The 19,061-nt window shown below is 40.5% G+C and overlaps 1 long non-coding RNA gene across 3 annotated transcripts in view; it reads right to left on the bottom strand.

The window, feature by feature from the left end:
- LOC103280023 (uncharacterized) overlaps positions 1–19,061 on the bottom strand; it is a 1,071,411-nt gene that overhangs the window by 447,430 nt on the left and 604,920 nt on the right. The gene's annotated exons all lie outside the window — the stretch shown is intronic.

A 19,061-nucleotide genomic window follows, 5' to 3' on the forward strand; every position in this document is an offset into this window, starting at 1 on the left:
TCAATGTCCCAAGGGGTCTCTTCCAATCCTCTTTATTATTATTATTATTATTATTATTATTATTATTATTATTATTATTATTATTATTATTATTGCTCAGTGGCCAACTATAGTCCGGCCCTCCAATGGTCCAAAGGATCGTGAACTGGCCCCTGTTTAAAAAGTTTGGGGACCCCTGATCTAGATCCTTGATGGCAGTTATATGGAGCTTGCAGTGGAAAGTTTTCATTTCAATAAGGTTCACTATTATCTATGGTTCCTGTTATCAAGATAAGTTCAGGAATGTATTTCTCATAGATATGGGAGTTATTCTGTATGTAGCTCCACTAAATTAATATTTAGGCTCCACATATCCTGAAAGTGGCAGATCCCACATGAACTTGAAAAAAAATCATACCCAAACTTGAAAAGATCAGCCCTGGTTTGTATTTGGATGGAAAAGCGTAAATGAATACTAGATGTTGTAGGCTAGATTTCAGAGAAAGACAAGTGAAACTACCTCTGAGTATTCCTTTCCTAAGAAATCTCTTTGAAATCCAATTCTGTCTTCCTTTCAAAATTCAAGATTTTTCTCACCCCCTTTTAATTTATTCCAAGAAAATCCCAAAGCAGTTTACAATATTAAAAACCAAAAAAGGAAAAGAAACAATAAACCCCTACAGAAAAAAGGGTAAACAAGGATTAACCAGCTATGCATATCTTTGCATTATTCATCAGACTAGCACGGGGATTTTGCTGGGAAGAACATATCAAAGGGTAACCATGTATTAAACTCAGAACTGTTCTTGCCAGAGGAAGAGAACAGAATTGTTGTTTCATCCATTGGCTGGGGGCGGGGGGTGGAAGAGAAATAAAATAGTAGAGACTAAATATAAAATCACATAAAAAGAAATAAAACAAAGTAGTAGAGATGAAACATAAAATCACCTTCCAGTGACTTACAGTTGTCTTTCATCATTCAGGAGTCCACATGCTGTCATGGTTTGATCACGGGACTACAATTTTGGGGCTCAGCCAGGAAAACCCACTGGGTGACCTTGGGAAAGTTTAAACATTTTTAGCCTCAGAAAACCCCATGATAATTTTGCTTTAGGGTCTCCATAAGTAGGAAATGACTAGAAGATGACTAGAAGACACACAATAGCAACATCATCATCCTTGGATGATGGACATCCTTGGAATGGAACCTGTGTTGAAGAAACTGTTAATCGAAGAGGATTCAATATGTATCCTAATTCTGACCATTTCTGTATTAGCCACAGTGCTTCCCATTTGGAGGGGTCTTGATGCCTACCTTGCCACCATTTGTTTGAGTTTCTCCAGTAAATTCAAGACTTATTGGCCTTACTGCTTTATCCTTGCAACAGCCCTCTAATAGTGGTCAGGCTGAATGTACGAGGGCTATCCAGAAAGTAGATTACGTTTTGGAATTAAAAATGAACAAAGTATAGGACAAAACATTTACCATATGCAGTTGAAATCCAGACCCAAATACCACCTCTCAACTTAGTCCCCATTGAAATCTAGGCACTTCTCATAGTGATAAAAGAGTTTGGAAAGTCCTTCCCCACCAAACTTTGCCACTTGGCTTGCGTCCTCAACCCTTCCCGCAGCTGCGCATGTGCATGTGCTCAACTTTCCCCCACACTCGTCCTGGATCACTCTTCTAAGGTTTTGCAAGAAGCACACCTTTCCTGTCCCAAAAAACGGTCGCCATAATGCGCAGCTGCGGGAAGGAACGCCCGCCTGGTTGAGGATGCTATGAGAAGTGCCTAGATTTCAATGGGACTATGTTGAGAAGTGGTATTTAGGTCTGGCTTTCAACTGCATATGGTAAATGCTTTTTCCTATACTTTGTTCATTTTAAATTCCAAAATGTAATCTACTTTCTGGATAGCCCTCGTATGTTGCTGGACAAATGTCATTCTGTGAGTTTCATGGCTCACTGGGGTGTTGAAACTGGATCTCTCTTGTTATATTCCAGCACTCCAACACTGCACTACACTGACAGTCACAGGAATAGAAAAGGCAACCTTTTGGCTCTAATTCTGCCATCTCAGGGTGTATCTTTGTTGTAGAAGTAATGCAGTTTGATACCACTTTAACTGCTTTGGGCTCTATGCTATAGAACACAGGTTCTCAAACCTTTTCAGCCACAGAACCGTTTTTGAAGCAAAAGTTTATCATGGAACCCCCAAGAAATGTTTATATATCATATTATATATTATATCATATATAATTTATATATATTAGCCTTGGGTAAACTTTTTGATGCATTGTTTTTTTAAAATTTGACAAACGGGCTGGGCCAGTTCGCCCATTTTATTTCTACTGATTAACAGAACAAGCCTTTTAGGAACTGCTTTTGTAAAGGAGGGAGAATTCATTGACCTGACTATTTTGATCTTTGCTTTTTTTAAGCTTTGAATTAAAAAGAAACACACCAAAGGCAAAAAAATGGAATAAAAAAAATCACACTAGAAAAGAAATCACATTCTTTCCCATAAGTGCTTGCTTTTGACTTGACCACTAAAAGCCAGTCCAAACAAAAAGCTTTTAAAGTACACAGCTTGTGTTTTGCTATCCATGAGCTTAAAATCAATAACTGGTGTACATGCGTGCATGTATTTTCTGTTGATATATTTTTCGTAGTTTATTTTGTTCATAAGCATTGCCATTGATGTGCAGAGGAATGCAAAATTTGGCATGATGTAGAGAAATGCCCTGGGGGCTGTTTTTGTTCCTCCTTTGTAATACTAGAAGTGCCATTTACTGAAGCTAAATGAATGTGGTGGGATTCAGGGATAGGCACTTGTTTGGTGTGGAATATACTGTGGCAAGTTGTATTGATGCTTTCCAATTTGAGCAGCTTTGAATCAAATCTGAAGAGCTTCAACAGCTATGGACAGCTCCCTCAGGCCCCTTCCACACAGCTGAATAAAACCCCACATTTTCGTCTTTGTACTGGTTTCAGCTCATCATCTGAGGAAAGCGGTAGGGGTTAAATATTGCCAATCTTTGTTCTTCTTGCTGTTGTGTGCCTTCAAGGCCCTTTCCACACAGCTGTATAAAATTCACATTGAACTGGATGATATGGCAGTGTGGACTCAGATAACCCAGTTCAAAGCAGATATTGTGGGATTTTCTGCCTTTATATTCTGGGTTATATGGTTGTGTGGAAGAGTCCTCAAACAAATTTATGGTAGTCAAGGTACCAATAGCTACTAGCTGTTGTGGGCTACTCTTCTACTTCTGAGGAGGAGGAGGTAGAACATGAGACTGAAGAGGTAGCACTTGGGGATTTGTGGGCAAGTGTAGAGAAAGGAGAAGGTGAGGAGGACATACTACAAATCCCTACATTTTTAGAGTGGTGAAGTGCAAAAGAAGAAAGGAGGTCAGCTAGAATCACAACAAAAATGCTGAACAATCAGACCTCACCTTAGGAACATCTGTGCTGGGAGCTCAGGGCTATAAATTAGCAGCAAAGCCAGTAGTTAGTGCTGGCTGCAACTGACTTACTTGGTGTGTTTGTGTTCCAGTCTCCATACTACAGCTCCAGCGTTGGCTTTGCAAAAGACTTCTTGACACAGACTCTGGTTCCTGTATATTGTAAGTCTTTTTTTTGCCAAAGACTCTTACTCCTGTCTGCTGTGAACATTTGTGCCAAAGACTTTTGTTTCACGTCTGCTGTAAGATCTTGCATTGCTTTTGAACTTTACCTTCTGTTTCCTTTACTGCTGTTTGCATTATTATTATTATTATTATTATTATTATTATTATTATTATGTATTAAAGCTTTTTTAACCTGTGCTCATTTTGTAAGGCTGTTTCTCGGCAGAACAGGACATCAGTCATCATCTCATTCTCTTTCTTCACTGGTGAAAGAGGCAGGATGCCCTTGAATACTGGTTGCTGGGATACCTCAGCAGGAAGATGCTGTTGTAACCATGCTCTGAATTTGATTGGTTGTAGTGGTAATGTTCAAAATGCTGGAGAAGATAATCCTTTGATATGCTCCAGCATTTCTCTTCTTATACTGTCTGTATTAGGTATTGGGAATTGCAATGTTGAAACAACTATGTTGATTGCCACTGACTCTCTCTGGACCTCTTCACATGGGCCACCAGAATTGCCTTGGATTGTGGAAAATCCGGTGGTACCTGTTTTAGGTCATGGTGAATCCATTGCCCCACATTGCCTGGCATTGCATCAAGCCAATCCCATGGGGGAAGTATCGACCAAGCGGCTTTCCCCCATTGCTTCTGGTGCAATACGGAAAGCCTCCTGTGCTGTAGCAGCAGTGGCATATGCCGGTTCTGCACTAGTTTACTCACAGAGCCCTGCCAGAAATTCCTCTGTATCATGGGATGGGAGCCTGCAGGCTACATGGGTAAACTATGGCTGAACTGACATTTGCTACTAAAGTAAGCTATATCTGATGAGATCATTGTTTTCACTGTGTATTCAAGGTACCAGCTTTTTTACTTTTAAACCTCTGAATTATTGAATTACCAACTTCCACATAAACTTCTCCTATCACAGAGGCCGAGGCCCATGGGTATCTCTAGGGACTCACTGCCTTTGGAGGTCAACTGTCAATAGCACTGGGGGATCATTTTCAGCTGTGCTTTTGTGTAAGGATTCAGTAATCATCTGACTTTTGGCAGTCTAAACTTTTTGCCTATGTTTAGTGCTACTGGCCCCTGGTGGTGGCGCAGTGTGTTAAAGCGCTGAGCTGTTGAACTTGCAGACCGAAAGGTCCCAGGTTCAAATCCTGGGAGCGGAGTGAGCGCCCACTGTTAGCCCCAGTTCCTGCCAACCTAGCAGTTCGAAAACATGGCAATGTGAGTAGATCAATAGGTACAGCTCCGGCGAGAAGGTAACGGCGCTCCATGCAGTCATGCCAGCCACATGACCTTGGAGGTGTCTATGGACAACGGCGGCTCTTCGGCTTAGAAATGGAGATGAGCACCAACCCCCAGAGTCGGTCACGACTGGACTTAACGTCAGGGGAAAACCTTTACCTTTACCTTTAGTGCTACTAAAATATTTTTGTTTAGGCAAGCGTTCCCTCTTTAACATAGCAGGAGTTTCTTGGAGCTGTGTTTTCTTTTTCCTTGCTATTATTATTATTATTATTTATATGACACAGCAAACAAGATAGATGTGCTGAATTTCGTATCACAAAATCACAAGTAGAACACTTCCCAAGTGTCTAGGACTGTGTGATGTATTTTCGGATGTTGTGCGCAGATCCCAGTAGGGTGGCCTTTTGCCATAGGTGCCACCTTGCTGTGGTGGGGGGGCTTAACTGCTCCAATGATGACTGAGAGCTGTGATGGCAGTAGTGTAACTACCGGCAGATCCAACCAAGCCAGAGAGGCCTCAGCTGAGGAGTGGAACCAAGAGCACCTAACCCATTAGCATTATGAAGAATCAGACCAAAACGAAGTCTATACTGGCTCGGTCGTCACCCAGGATAAAAAGGACTGTGGTGGATGCTGCTGATTCTGGACATTCATCGACAAGTGGGTTACGGAATCAAAATACAAATGAACAGTCACAGAAGCGGCAAAAAAATACAATGCCAGAAAACCGCACAGTTGTGAAATGCTATTACAAATGAGAACTTCAAAAGTGTGGCTACCAAAAAAGGATGCATCAGTTATTGTTGTTGTTGTTGTTATTTCATTTCTATCCCGCTTTTCTCCCGTGGGTGGGATTCAAAGTGGCATACAACATATAAAATTCATACAAATACATTGAACAGCAATACATAACAATTAAAACATCATATCCCTCTTAAAACCCAATTAAGATATCAAATAAAACAATTTTTAAACTTACCACAAGCACCATATTAAAGATATCCATAACTTCCGGCCACTGAAGTTATTTGTTAAGTATACTCAAAAAATTATCAGACTGGCAATGCCTATTTCATTTGTCTGGGAAGGCCTGGCTCCACAGAAAGGTTTTAATTTGCAAACGAAAGGCCATTAAGGAGGGGGTTGATTGTAACTCATTAGGGGGGGGGGAGTTCCAGAGCCGTGGAGCCACCACCAAAAAGGCCCTCTCTCTTGTTCCCACCAAACACGCCTGCGATGGTGGTGGGACCGAGAGAAGGGCCTCTCCTATGGATCTCAGGGCTCGAGTGGGTCGGTAGAAGGAGATACGGTCCGTCAAGTAGGCTGGGCCTGAACCATATAGGTCTTTGTAGGCTAAATCTAGCACCTTGAATTGTGCCCGGAAACAAACCGGAAGCCAGTGTAGCTGCTTCAGGAGCGGAGTAGTTTTTTCTCTATATCCCGCTCCCTTGAGCAGTCTAGCATCTTACATTTGAACCAGCTGAAGTTTCTGAACACTCTTCTGGGGCAGCCCCATGTAATCTAGCCTGGATGTGACTAAGGCGTGTACTACCATGGCCAGATCAGGCTTCTCAAGGTATGGGCGCAGCTGGCGTACGAGTTTTAACTGTGTGAAGTCCCTCCCGGCCACTGCTGACAGCTGGGCCTCCAGGGTCAACGCTGAGTCTAGGACAGTGATGGACAACCTTTTGAGCTTGGTGTGTCAAAATTCACCAAAAAACCTAGCATGACTTGGGTGGTGTGTCACTTCAAGAAAAAAAACATAATTTCACAATATTTATAGTTTAAATAACAAAACTGTATAATTGTAATATATAGCTGTATTTAATAAACCAAAAACTATTTAACTTACTTGCTTAGTGACTTTCTCGGCATGCATATCATCAAAAATGGCTAGGCGTGTCAGTGCAGACACGCGTGTCATAGGTTCACCATCAGGGGTCTCAGATGAACCCCAGACTGTGAACCTGTGCCTTCAGGGGGAGTGTGACCCCATCCAGCACAGGTTGCAACCCAATACCTTGATCAGCCCTATGGCTGACCAGGAGTACTTCCATCTTGTTTGGATTCAATTTCAACCCGTTCAACCTCATCCAGTCCATCACAGCTGACAGGCACCACTTCAAGGTCAGGACGGCATCCTTGGCATCGGAAAAGAGGAGTAGAGTTGGGTGTCGTCTGCGTACAGATGGCACTGAAATCCAAAACTCTGGATAATCTCTCCCAGTGGTTTCATGTAGATGTTAAATAACATGGGGGACAGAATTGAACCCTGCGGGACCCCACAGGGCAAAGGCCATGGGGTTGAGCAGGAGTCCCCCAGCTAGTGCTAGTGCTAGTGGAGATAAGCTCCTGGTTCAGGTTTTGTTATGATTGCAGTCTGATCATGGATTTGAATTGTGTGTTTGGATAATTATTTGAATGCTTTTGCATGCATGCTCAGCTTCTGATAAAAAAGGAGATATTTTAATGTTATTGTGAACATTAAAAACAAATTATAAAATTTTGCATAAATCAATAAGCAGGCAAATAAATAGCTCAATCCAAAAAGGAACTTTGAAGTAAGTCTAAGGTTCAGTGGGATCCACTCCCTAGCAAGTTTAACTTTGCAGCCTTATTATAGAAACTTTTCCTTCCTTTGCATGAAATGTATTACAAACAGAAAATCAAGACAGCAGTTAACAAATCCATTGGGCTGTGCAGAAATATACTATTGGAAAACTACACATTGTTGTTTGGTTGATAGGAATCTTGATACCTACTATTGTGTAGTCTAGAATTTCACCCTGTGTTGCCCTTTACATACAATATGCATGCAGGACTTAGAATAGCAATGCGGATTGCAATATAGGACACTTCCTGGGGATTAGTGACCGGCTGGTTTGAGCTGACAGTGTTTGGCTGAGCTTCAGGCTATGAATATCCTTCAGAAGCTGTCAGTTCTTACCAGCTGGTCACTAATCCCCAGGAAATGCTCCCTGTCTCCCTTGCTACTACCTAATTAAAAGTGTTGCTTCTAGAGTTTCAGGCCAGTCTTCTTAAATTCTTGATAATTTAGTTACAAAGGATACAGAAACATCATTTAGAAACCAAAGTTTATTCCCATTCTCTCATTGAGAATTTGGTATATTAGCCATAATAAATACACAAATCCACCTATAAAAGACATTGTGCATGTATGAATGTTTCCCTTCTTGTCCTATTGATCCACATGTTGTCCACAAACGATGATTTAGATGATCCAATGATAAACCTGATATGAGTCAATCCAGTGTTTTAAACCCAACTATTAGTCCCAATTACAGTAGATTAATTTAATCAATGGGGACATGGTAAATAAGCATTTATGTAAATGTCATTAATTTCAATAGGTCTGTTCTAACTGAAACTAATCATTAGACTTAGGCTGAATTTACATTTAGCCAAATAATCTAGAATAAAATACTCCAAGCTGCCCCCCTTTCGGTGCCAAAATGGCTGCCTGGGCCAAGAGCATATTGGGGCCACCATTGTGTTACTGGTAAGAAGCAGCTCCATCACAGAGACTTGTTGGTGATATTACTTTCTTGATCACATGGCTGGGCATCTGGTGGTGAACTCATCAGAAGCAGCATCCCCAGCAAGCTGTTGAAAGGGAGTTACTTGTGGCTGGTGAAATGGTAGTACCCTGTTTCCCTGAAAATAAGACATCTCCGGAAAATAAGACCTAGTAGAGGTTTTGCTGAATTGCTAAATATAAGGCCTCCCCTGAAAGTAAGACCTAGCAAAGGTTTTGTTTGGAAGCATGACCACCAAACAGAGCACCAGAGCATGCAGGATTGGTAAATGTACATACCATAGATTGTTGTACATAAAAATAATGGTAGTAACAAGAAATTTTTGATAGGATTCACAGTTTGTCTGGTTATGCTGGTTTGTGATGACAACTACTGTACAGTATATAATGTTCATTTTTTGTTCAACAATAAATGTGAATTCTTCTTCATGGAAAAATAAGACATCCCCTGAAAATAAGACCTAGAGCATCTTTGGGAGCAAAAATTAATATAAGACACTGTCTTATTTTCGGGGAAACACGGTAGATCTGTTTGACATATGGAAACCGGATCATGTGGGATACAGTCCAACCTAGTTATCCACATCTCCAAAACACTGGAAGTTCCAGAGTAAATCCCCTTTCGTCTTGTGCCAGATTAACAACTGAATGATAAACGTGGTGCCTTATGCTGTGAATCCAGCTATATGTCATGCCAGTTGTAAAGTGAGTCCATTTTATTTAGCCCATGTAGGCACAGTCTTAGGCTTCCATGAAGTAAAATGCCCCTTCCATGAAGTAAAATGAAGGTACAGTAGAGTCTCACTTATCCAAGCCTCGCTTATCCAAGCTTCTGGATTATCCAAGCCATTTTTGTAGTCAATGTTTTCAATATATCGTGATATTTTGGTGCTAAATTCGTAAATACAGTAATTACAACATAACATTACTGCGTATTGAACTACTTTTTCTGTCAAATTTGTTGTATAACATGATGTTTTGGTGCTTAATTTGTAAAATCCTAACCTAACCTAATTTGATGTTTAATAGGCTTTTCCTTAATCCCTCCTTATTATCCAATATTATCCCGTTTAGCTTGGATAAGTGAGACTCTACTGTACTTTTGTTAGCTGGCAATTTAGGTGACAGGACCACCCTGTGCTGCTTCTCCTGGATGAATCCTGGGCATCTTCAGAAATAAACACCTTCTTAACTTCAGAGAGATTGGTGTTGTCACAACGATCTGGACATCACGCCTACCCATTATTCTTTCAAGCCACAGGGCCACCTTGTAATGCCTATTTGATTTGTTGTCTCTTTCTCTGTGGGATGGAGGTTCAGGGTCATGCTTTGTAAAGCCTTGCATGCATTCTTCCTTCCCCCAGCTGTGTTCAAGGACAGAATAGTCTTACAAAAGGAGTCTGGTCTTGTTCAGATTTGTGACACCATTTACAAGCCTGTGGAGAGGTCAGCATGCAGCTTTCTTTTCCTCTTTTATACTCCTCTCAAAAAGCTCAGTATTTGGGAAGCGTGGAACTACCCTTGCACTTGTTTTGTATCTACTCTAAGGAAATCAACCTCAGACTTTGATAAACACTGGTTTTATATCTCCCTACTATGTTGAATATCTTTTAGCAGAGCTGTTTTGACCCTGTGCATTATGTCGTAGCTTTGACTGCCTTCTGGACAGGGATGGTTTAACAAAAGGACACCACAGGAAATATCAGAGGGAGGTGTATCTGTAAAGTATGTGTCTTATTCTGTGAGGAAGTAGCAATCTCATTCTTTCTGCAAGCTTTTAACCCGTTAGATGTGTCCCACTTCCTTTAATTCATGGTTGTATAAGGGCAGCCCTTCTAGGCGTGCCTCTGTTAGATTTCAATGCCTCCTTCTAGGCAGAAAGGGGAAAATATCCCATTTTTGACCATTTCCTGCAATTGTTCTGCCCTAAAGCTGGAAAAAAAAGAGTGTCTGTATCGGGAAAGTTGGGAACCATCAAAACTTCATTTCCGCTTGCACCTGAATCACCGGCAGAGGCATGGGAGGGACTTCATTGATATCTTCATTGACAAGAAAATTATAATGAAAGGCATGGAAACTTGAATGGCAGAAATGTTCATACCATTAATGATCTGGAAAGTCTTACTGGGGCACATAGTTATGCCTGCATGTAGAAAAATCTTTAAACAAACTCACTGTATTTTAGACAAAGGAGAATTGCTTGTATCAGGACCGAGATAATATCTTAATGAGCAAGAATGTCATATTTATTTATTTACAGTATTTATATTCCGCCGTTCTCACCCCGAAGGGGACTCAGGGCAGATCACATTACACATATAAGGCAAACATTCAATGCCTTAACATAGAACAAAGACAAAGACAAACACGGGGCTCCAAGCTGGCCTCGAACTCATGACCTCTTGGTCAGAGTGATTTGTTGCACTGGCTGCAGCTGGTTGCTCAACAGCCTGCACCACAGCCTGGGCTGGTTGTCAAAACCTTTTGTCCTCAAGATGTTTTGAATTTCAGCTCCCAAAAATCCCAATGCTCAGGAATTCTGGGAGTTGAAGTCCCAAACATCTAATGAACCAAAGGATGAGAACCAGTGCTTTGGGATTATCACTACAAATTAATCCCAAGGCTCAATTTGTATTCGGATCTGTAAGAGGAAAACAATGTTGCATCACAAGGCTATCTGCAATAAAGTCTTTCTTCCCTGCTTTGTGTCTGCCATTAGAGGGCAGTGTGTTTTCTGGACTGAAATGCTTCTGTTAATTTCTTTTCCCTTTAAGGCAGCTGTAAATTACTGTTTTGTTGTCAGCCAGTTTGTGAACTTTTGGGAACCGACATACAAAATGCCACTGAGGATAGAATATTTTATGCTGGCATATTAACAAGACGGATGGGAATTTTAAATAAAACAATAACAACAAGACCTCTTTTCTGGAAGAGTTGTTCATAGCTTCTGCCAATTTCTGTTTGACTTTACTATCAAGAGCATGTAGTACTTTTGAATGTGTGTTAGCTCATCCCACCCATATTAGCCTACATATAATTGTTCATCCAAAAGAGTGTACACCCACTGAAGCTTATGTAAATATTGATTTACAACATTTTCAGTAATTCCGTGGGTTTACTCTTCATGGATTTGAAACTGCACTTGGGACACTTATCAGCTACTTGCAAATATTTGGAATGCTGAATGTATTTTCTGAATAGTGTGCATGAGGACGTCTGTGTATGCTGTAAAGGATATAAAAACTTGATCTTATAGCCAAACTGACATGTCATTACTATTTCTATAAACCAGGGATAAGAATTGTACTGTTCTTGTGTAAAACTGCATTACTCAGCATTCCCCAATTTTTGTTGTTGCAATGTTGTGGTTATTGTGATGCCATCAACATTGTCTTAAGGGACAAATACATATTGTTGTTGTTGTTGTTGTGCTTGTTCTTGTTATGTACCTTCATGTAACTTCTGAGTTATGGCAACTCTAAGGTGAACCTATCATGGGGTTTTCTTGACAAGATTTGTTCAGAAGGTGTTTTCTTTGCCTTCCTCTGAGGATGAAAGATTTAGCTAGATTTGTAGTCCATGTTGACTCTCTCATACATGGCAAATATCTTTCTAAAATTATGCTCCATTGAGTTGGTCAAATGTATAGGTCTCTTCAGAAGATACCAGGATAGTAACCTGGTAGGGAGCTTGCTCCATACAATTGCACATAGGTGATTCTTGGTTGGATGCAGCCCATTGTATTCTGGCATTTACTGGAGAGATTGGATTTATTTTACTTTATTTATATTGGTTGAGGTTCTAGATCAGGGGTCCCCAAACCAAATCCCATGGGTTGGATGCGACCCTCCAAAGTCATTTACCTGGCACCTGCCCTCAGTTTTAGACTTAGGCTCATCCACAGTCTGAAATGACTTGAAGGCACACAACAACAACAACAACAACAACTCTAATTAACTTGACTATCTCATTGGCCAGAAGCAGGCCCACACTTCCCATTGAAATCCTGATAGGTTTATGTTGGTTAGAATTGTTTTTATTTTTAAATATTCTATTCTTCTTTTATTATTGTTGTTGGTTTTTTTGCACTACAAATAAGACATACGCAGTGTGCATAGGAATTTGTTCGTATTTTTTTCAAATGATATTTCGGCCCCTCAACAGTCTGAAGGATTGTGGACTGACCCTCTTCTTAAAAAGTTTGAGGACCCCTGGTCTAGATTATCCCACAATTCTGTTTTACCAGGTAGCAGTAATTGTGAGTGATGGAGATCTGTTCTTCTATCAATCAAGACACAGCACACTAACATTTACATCCTGCCAATGATCTCTGGTGATAGATAAAAGCAGTATCCCAGTAGCAATTCTTCCTGAAGATCACTGTTAGAAGGGATGGTGGTAGAAAGATCTGTGATCATGATCTGCCACTATGAAACTTAATGTGACTTACAAATGAGATTTTACCAGGAAGATTCATATACAGTAGAGACTCACTTATCGAAGCTAAATGAGCCGGCAGAACCTTGGATAAGCGAATATATTGGAAAATAAGGGGAGATTAAGGAAAAGCCTATTAAACATCAAATTAGGTTATGATTTCGACAAATTAAGCACCAAAACATCATGTTATACAACAAATTTGACAGAAAAAGTAGTTCCATGCGCAGTAATGTTATGTTGTAATTACTGTATTTACGAATTTAGCACCAAAATATCATGATTTATTGAAAACATTGACTACAAAAATGCCTTGGATAATCCAGAACCTTGGATAAGCGAGTCTTGGATAAGTGAGACTCTACTGTACTAGAATGTATTAGAATGTCAGCTTTAAAAAAAAAAAAAAACCAGATTCATCAAAATTCACACAATTCTGTATAATTAGGAATAGAAGAATTTGAGGTTTAAAGCAAAACATTTTGAGAAATGGGGACAGAGTGCGATTACCGAATGCCCTGTATCCACATACCTGGTGTACATAGTTTCATTTATATCTAACAAAATACGATTGTCCTTTGTAGACATTTGCTATATCCTTCAGTCCAGCTTTATGATATTCTTGGGCCAGAAGTCCTTCATTTCAATAGGAATTGCTATTATCATGAAATCTGGCAGCAGCTTTTTGTTCTTCCATGGTTCTTGAAAACCACTTCAATAAACCTTCAACATCATACAGGGGTCCACTGAGACATTGTGCCATTCTACACTGACAAATAAAGTGGGCCACTCCAGTGTCTGGGACATTGGCTCAGGCTCATTTTGGAGTCATCAGGAATCCCTACTGCTGCTAACTACAGCAGGGCAACTAACCTGATACTTGGGGGTCCCCCTTTCTTCTTGCATGTTGCATGACCCACAAAGGAATCAAAGAAGGCAAAGGCGGAGGCAAAGCCTCCTTTATGGATCACTCAAATTCAAAGGTGTACTCCAACAGAGTAAACTAATATCCTGTACGCATCAACAAAAAGCTAGTTCAAGGAGCCTTGGAATCACTTCACTCCTTTTGAGCTGGTACTTACCAACTCTCTTCTAATCCTCTGATCTAGGCTTGAATTTTTAAGATATCCTGGAGAGTCAGCTTTTCTTGGCACAGAAAGCCGAGTTGAATGTACAATCTTTCAGGAAAGAGTACAAGGGTATTCTCTTCCATCTACATTTCAAGAACATCCAAGAAGCCTTCCCGGTGAGATGTTTCTAAAACATTCAGAAAGTTGGACAGTGTCTGAACAGCACATAGAAATCCTAAAGCTGGACTTATTGAATTTCCCATGGGAAAAGTGGAAGCAAACATTATCTCTAGCAGTAGGCAATATGCTGTTATTGTTTCAGAGTTCTCTCCATACAATAGGCCCCATGAAGCATGCAACAAAGGGCAAAGGGATTTTTTTCCATTAGTTGTTTCCTGTCTCTTGGCTACTTTTGAGCTGTTGATAACTGAATGTCCTCATGGAGAGGGAAATTCATGATTGTCCAGATATCACTCAATGTTTCATTAATCTGCCCATTTCATTCAACAACATGCTTATAGATAGTCCCCAGGTTACTAACAAGATAGGTTTAATGTGTTGTCAAAGGCTTTCATGGCTGGGATCACAGGGTTGTTGTATGTTTCCAGGCTATATGGCCATGTTCCAGAAGTATTCTCTCCTGACGTTTTGCCCACATCCAACAAATCCAACAAACGCTACGGTCAGCGAAGGACAAGAGGGATCCTCTCACCTCTGCAGGAATCTACCGTATACCATGCAGCTGTGGACAAGTCTACAAGTCTACATACCTTCCCCATTTCGGCCCATTTCGGCACATGTTGCACTTTGCCTGGGTTCTATGAATTAGTCTCCAGTGTTAATATTGTATGTTTTATGTTGATTTTAACGATTGTTTTAACTGTCATTGATGTTTTTATTGGATAACTGTTTTATTGCTGTGTTTTGATATTTGATTGTTTTATCGGGCAAGGCCCCATGTAAGCCGCCCCGAGTCCCTTCGGGGAGATGGGGCGGGGTATAAAAATAAAGTTATTATTATTATTATTATTATTATTATTATTATTAGGACCACCAAACACAGCATTGCCCAAACATAAGTCAAAGAACATGAAAGGCACTGCAGACTAACTCAACTAGAGAAATCAGCCATAGCAGAGCACTTGATGAACCAACCTGGACACAGTATATTATTTGAGAACAAAGAAATGTTCAACCACTACAACACCTATCATGTCAGACTACACAGAGAAGCCATTGAAATCCACAAGCATGTGGACAACTTCAACAGAAAGTAGGAAACCATGAAAATGAACAAAATCTGGCTACCAGTATTAAAAAACTCAAAAACCAAAACAGTAAATAAGAAGCAACACTCTGAAAACAGAGGAGCTCCAGACATGAATCAACCAAGAGCAGCTAATGACTCTGAACAAAGGATGCCCCCAGGCAGGAAGAAGCCAGGAGATGAAGCTATTCAATGTTAATTAAGGTGATTAACTACAACATTCACACTGGCCTCCAACTGACAAGAGTTCTTCTCTCACCCTGGACTTTCCACAGATATATAAATCTTCCTTGCTTACCACACAACCTCTGAGGATGCCAGCCATAGATGTGGGCGAAACGTCAGGAGAGAATACTTCTGGAACATGGCAACACAGTCCGGAAAGCATACAACAAGATAGGTTTAGTACATTTGTTCTTATGGCAACTTTGTATGTAAGTCAGAGCAGGTACATTTATTTAAGTGTAACTCAAGTCCCAAATATATTTTCTTTAGTTTTGGATAGCATAGGGAAGGGTTAACAGCCCTGTAATGTTTGTTTTACTATATGTGCCCCTGTTCTGAAGATTTCACCCTACTTTCTGTACCTGTGCCAATTGTATTTTGAAAAAAACTGAGTTGTCCTGGAAACAAGGCACCTTTCCCCCATGATAACTCTTTCAAGAATGAATTTCCCTTTCCTAGGGGTTGATTCAAGCCATGGATGTCCTAATCTATGGATGTGGAATCAGTGGATACAGAGGGCTGACTATGTGTTCCACCACTTTGCCTTATTTCCTTCTACAAATTTTATATGGAGCTTGCTGTTTAAATATAAAAAATAAACTTTCTTTACAAACTCAATAATGAAAAACGATTACAGCATAGCTTGCATATGCATAATTTAAGGCTAAAGGAGGGGAGGAAAAACAGGCAGGAACTTTACAGAAACATGTGCAAAAGTTTGCCAGTCTTTTCTTAATTGGCTAAAAAACTTCTAACATTATTATCACAGCAGCATATCCTATGGATTCATGTGTGCAAAGCCTGATTCAGTAACTCATAAATGCTCAGATTTATGATTGTAATTTGTGTTTGAGTCCTCATTCAGATCTCATTGAAATGAACTATAATTTCTTCCCATCTTGAGATGGCACCAAATAGTTTGGCCACAATTGGATGGTGTGTGTACTGGCAGAATTTTTTTTTTTTAAAAAACAACCTATAGGAATTTAGTAAGCTGAATATTCTCCATTCCTTTCTCTTTCATGCTAGAAAAAGGAATACATTTATTTCCTGTGAGGGTTCAAGGAATAGGCGGAGAGCCAAGGCTGAAAAGTTGTGTGGTATAGATCGTTAAATTAAAATGAGATACTGTTCAAAGTGCCAGTGAATCATGAAACGTCACTAAGCAACCTTGACTCTCCTTGTCTCACAACCTGGTCTGCTACAAACAGGATTATTCTGAGATTAAAACAGGAAGGGTGATGAGAGCTATCTTGACCTCACTGGAGTAACAGATGAGATTTAAATGTAACAAATAACCCGTGAAATAATCCAATTTGTCATCTTGATATATGCATTCAAATGACAATCCAAAGAGGCAATTCTTCATCAGAAATATCCTCTAAAACATACAAATATTAAAAAGAAAACATCGAGATAGGTTAACTTGCCGAAGTCAGGTGCTTCTGAAAGCAGTGAAGAAGCAAATTAATTTAAATGGGAAATAAGCCCATTTTATAACTATCTCTCTAGCCTGAACTGGATGGACAAGGTCATACAAAGGCCTCTGCTCCCTTAATGGTAAGGGTAGTCAAATATTTCAACAAGGAATAAGAAATAGAGCATAGTTTTATAGAGATATTTGACATGCAAAATTGGAGTTGATAGTTTTATGCACATTGAGGAAGGTTGCTCAAAGTTCTTGCTGTGTGCCTTCAAGTTATTTCTGACTTATGATGAGCCTAAGTTGACCCTAGACTTCTTGGCTAGACTTCTTTAGAGGAAGTTTGCCATTGGCTTTTAAGACAGTGTGACTTGTTGAAAGTTGGTCAGCAGGTTTCCATAATGGAGTGGGAATTTGCACCCTGCTTTCCAGAATTGTATTCCAACATACAAACTGCTACACCATGCTGGCTGCCATTTTCTTCATGATGTACTCTTCTCCATGATAGTTGCAGATGGCTATTTTGTTGACTAATAGACCTGAGGCTAAACGTATCTTTGTATTTCTATTTTGTTTTTAAAAGGTTCAAATACCATTAACTATGGAAAAGATCAGAAGCCAGTTAAAAAAAGAGGTGGTGGGGGGAGGCGAGGCAGTGACAGACTTTATATTTCTAGGCACGAAGATCACTGCAGATGCAGACTGCAGCCAGGAAATCAGAAGACATTTACTTCTTGGGAGGAGAGCAATGGCCAACCTTGACAAAATAGTGAAGAGCAGAGACATCACACTGGCAACGAAGGTCCGCATAGTCAAAGCAATGGTATTCCACATAGTAACCTATGGATGCGAAAGCTGGACCATAAGGAAGGCTGAGCGAAGGAAGATAGATGCTTTTGAACTCTGGTGCTGGAGGAAAATCCTGAGAGTGCCTTGGACCGCAAGAAGATCCAACCAGTCCATCCTCCAGAAAATAATGCCCGGCTGCTCACTGGAGGGAAGGATATTAGAGGCAAAGCTGAAGTACTTTGGCCACATCATGAGGAGACAGGAAAGCATAGAAAAGATCATGATGCTGGGGAAAATGGAAGGAAAAAGGAAGAGAAGGCCGACCAAGGGTGAGATGGATGGACGGTATTCTTGACCTTGAAGGAACTGGGGGTGGTGACGGCCAACAGGGAGCTCTGGTGTGGACTGGTCCATGAGGTCACAAAGAGTCGTAGACGACTAAACGACTGAGCAGCAGCAGGGGGGAGGGGAGAACAAGCAATGGTCCCACAGGGCTGGGCTACTGCCTGGTATTGGGAAGAGCATTAACATCTTATGCCTTGTATCTAGGGACCTTGTCAGACGCAGTCTTCTCTGCATCTTCTCTCCATTTTCAGTTGCTGGCAAAACAGAGTTCCCTGGAGGCCATCCCACGACACACGGCCACTTCCGGTGGCTGCCCATGGGAATCCGTGTTGCCAGTGTCTGGAAATGGAGAGAATACAGTGTTCCCTCACTTATCGTGGGGGTTACATTCCAGGACCACCTGCAATAAGTGAAAATCCGCGAAGCAGGGAAACTATATTTATGTTAATATTTATACATTATTTTAGTAGTTATAAACAATTTTAAGTCTTTATCAACCAATCGTGTGTTGATAAATCGCCTCCTTCTCCTCCCGTTGCTGGTTGGGCTCCTTTTATCTCCCTTCAGCTTCTTCTTCCTCCCTTCCTTAGGCTGTAAATTGTAAATTTTTATGATTTATAATATTCTTTTAGAGTTTATTAAAAAAATCGTGAACAGTGAATCCATGAAAAGTGAACCGCGAAGTAGTGAGGGAACACTGTATTCTGTTTTTAAAGGTCGGGTGACTCCTAATTGCTCAAAATGGTGAGGAAGAGGTGAAAGAATGGAAAAGGATGGAAAACGACATGCGGAAAGATGGTAGAGAATGAAAGAAAATGGTTCTCACTCTTTCCCTCGCTTTCACCCTGTCTGTCTGACGAGGTCCAAGGAGATTGCCTCAAGGCATATGGAGAGATGGATAATAAATGTTGTTGTTGTTGTTTTTGTTGTTGCTATTATTGCAAAGGCTGGCTTAGGAAATGTCACTTGGATTTCTTATCATACGCAGTGGCTTATCAAGGGCCCTTTCACACTACTGTTATAGCACTATGATTCCACTTTAACTGCCCATGTTTCCATTCTATGGGGTCCTGGAGCTTGT

The sequence above is a fragment of the Anolis carolinensis genome, chromosome 1, assembly GCF_035594765.1.
Source record: "Anolis carolinensis isolate JA03-04 chromosome 1, rAnoCar3.1.pri, whole genome shotgun sequence".
In the NCBI taxonomy this organism is placed as follows: domain Eukaryota; kingdom Metazoa; phylum Chordata; class Lepidosauria; order Squamata; family Dactyloidae; genus Anolis; species Anolis carolinensis.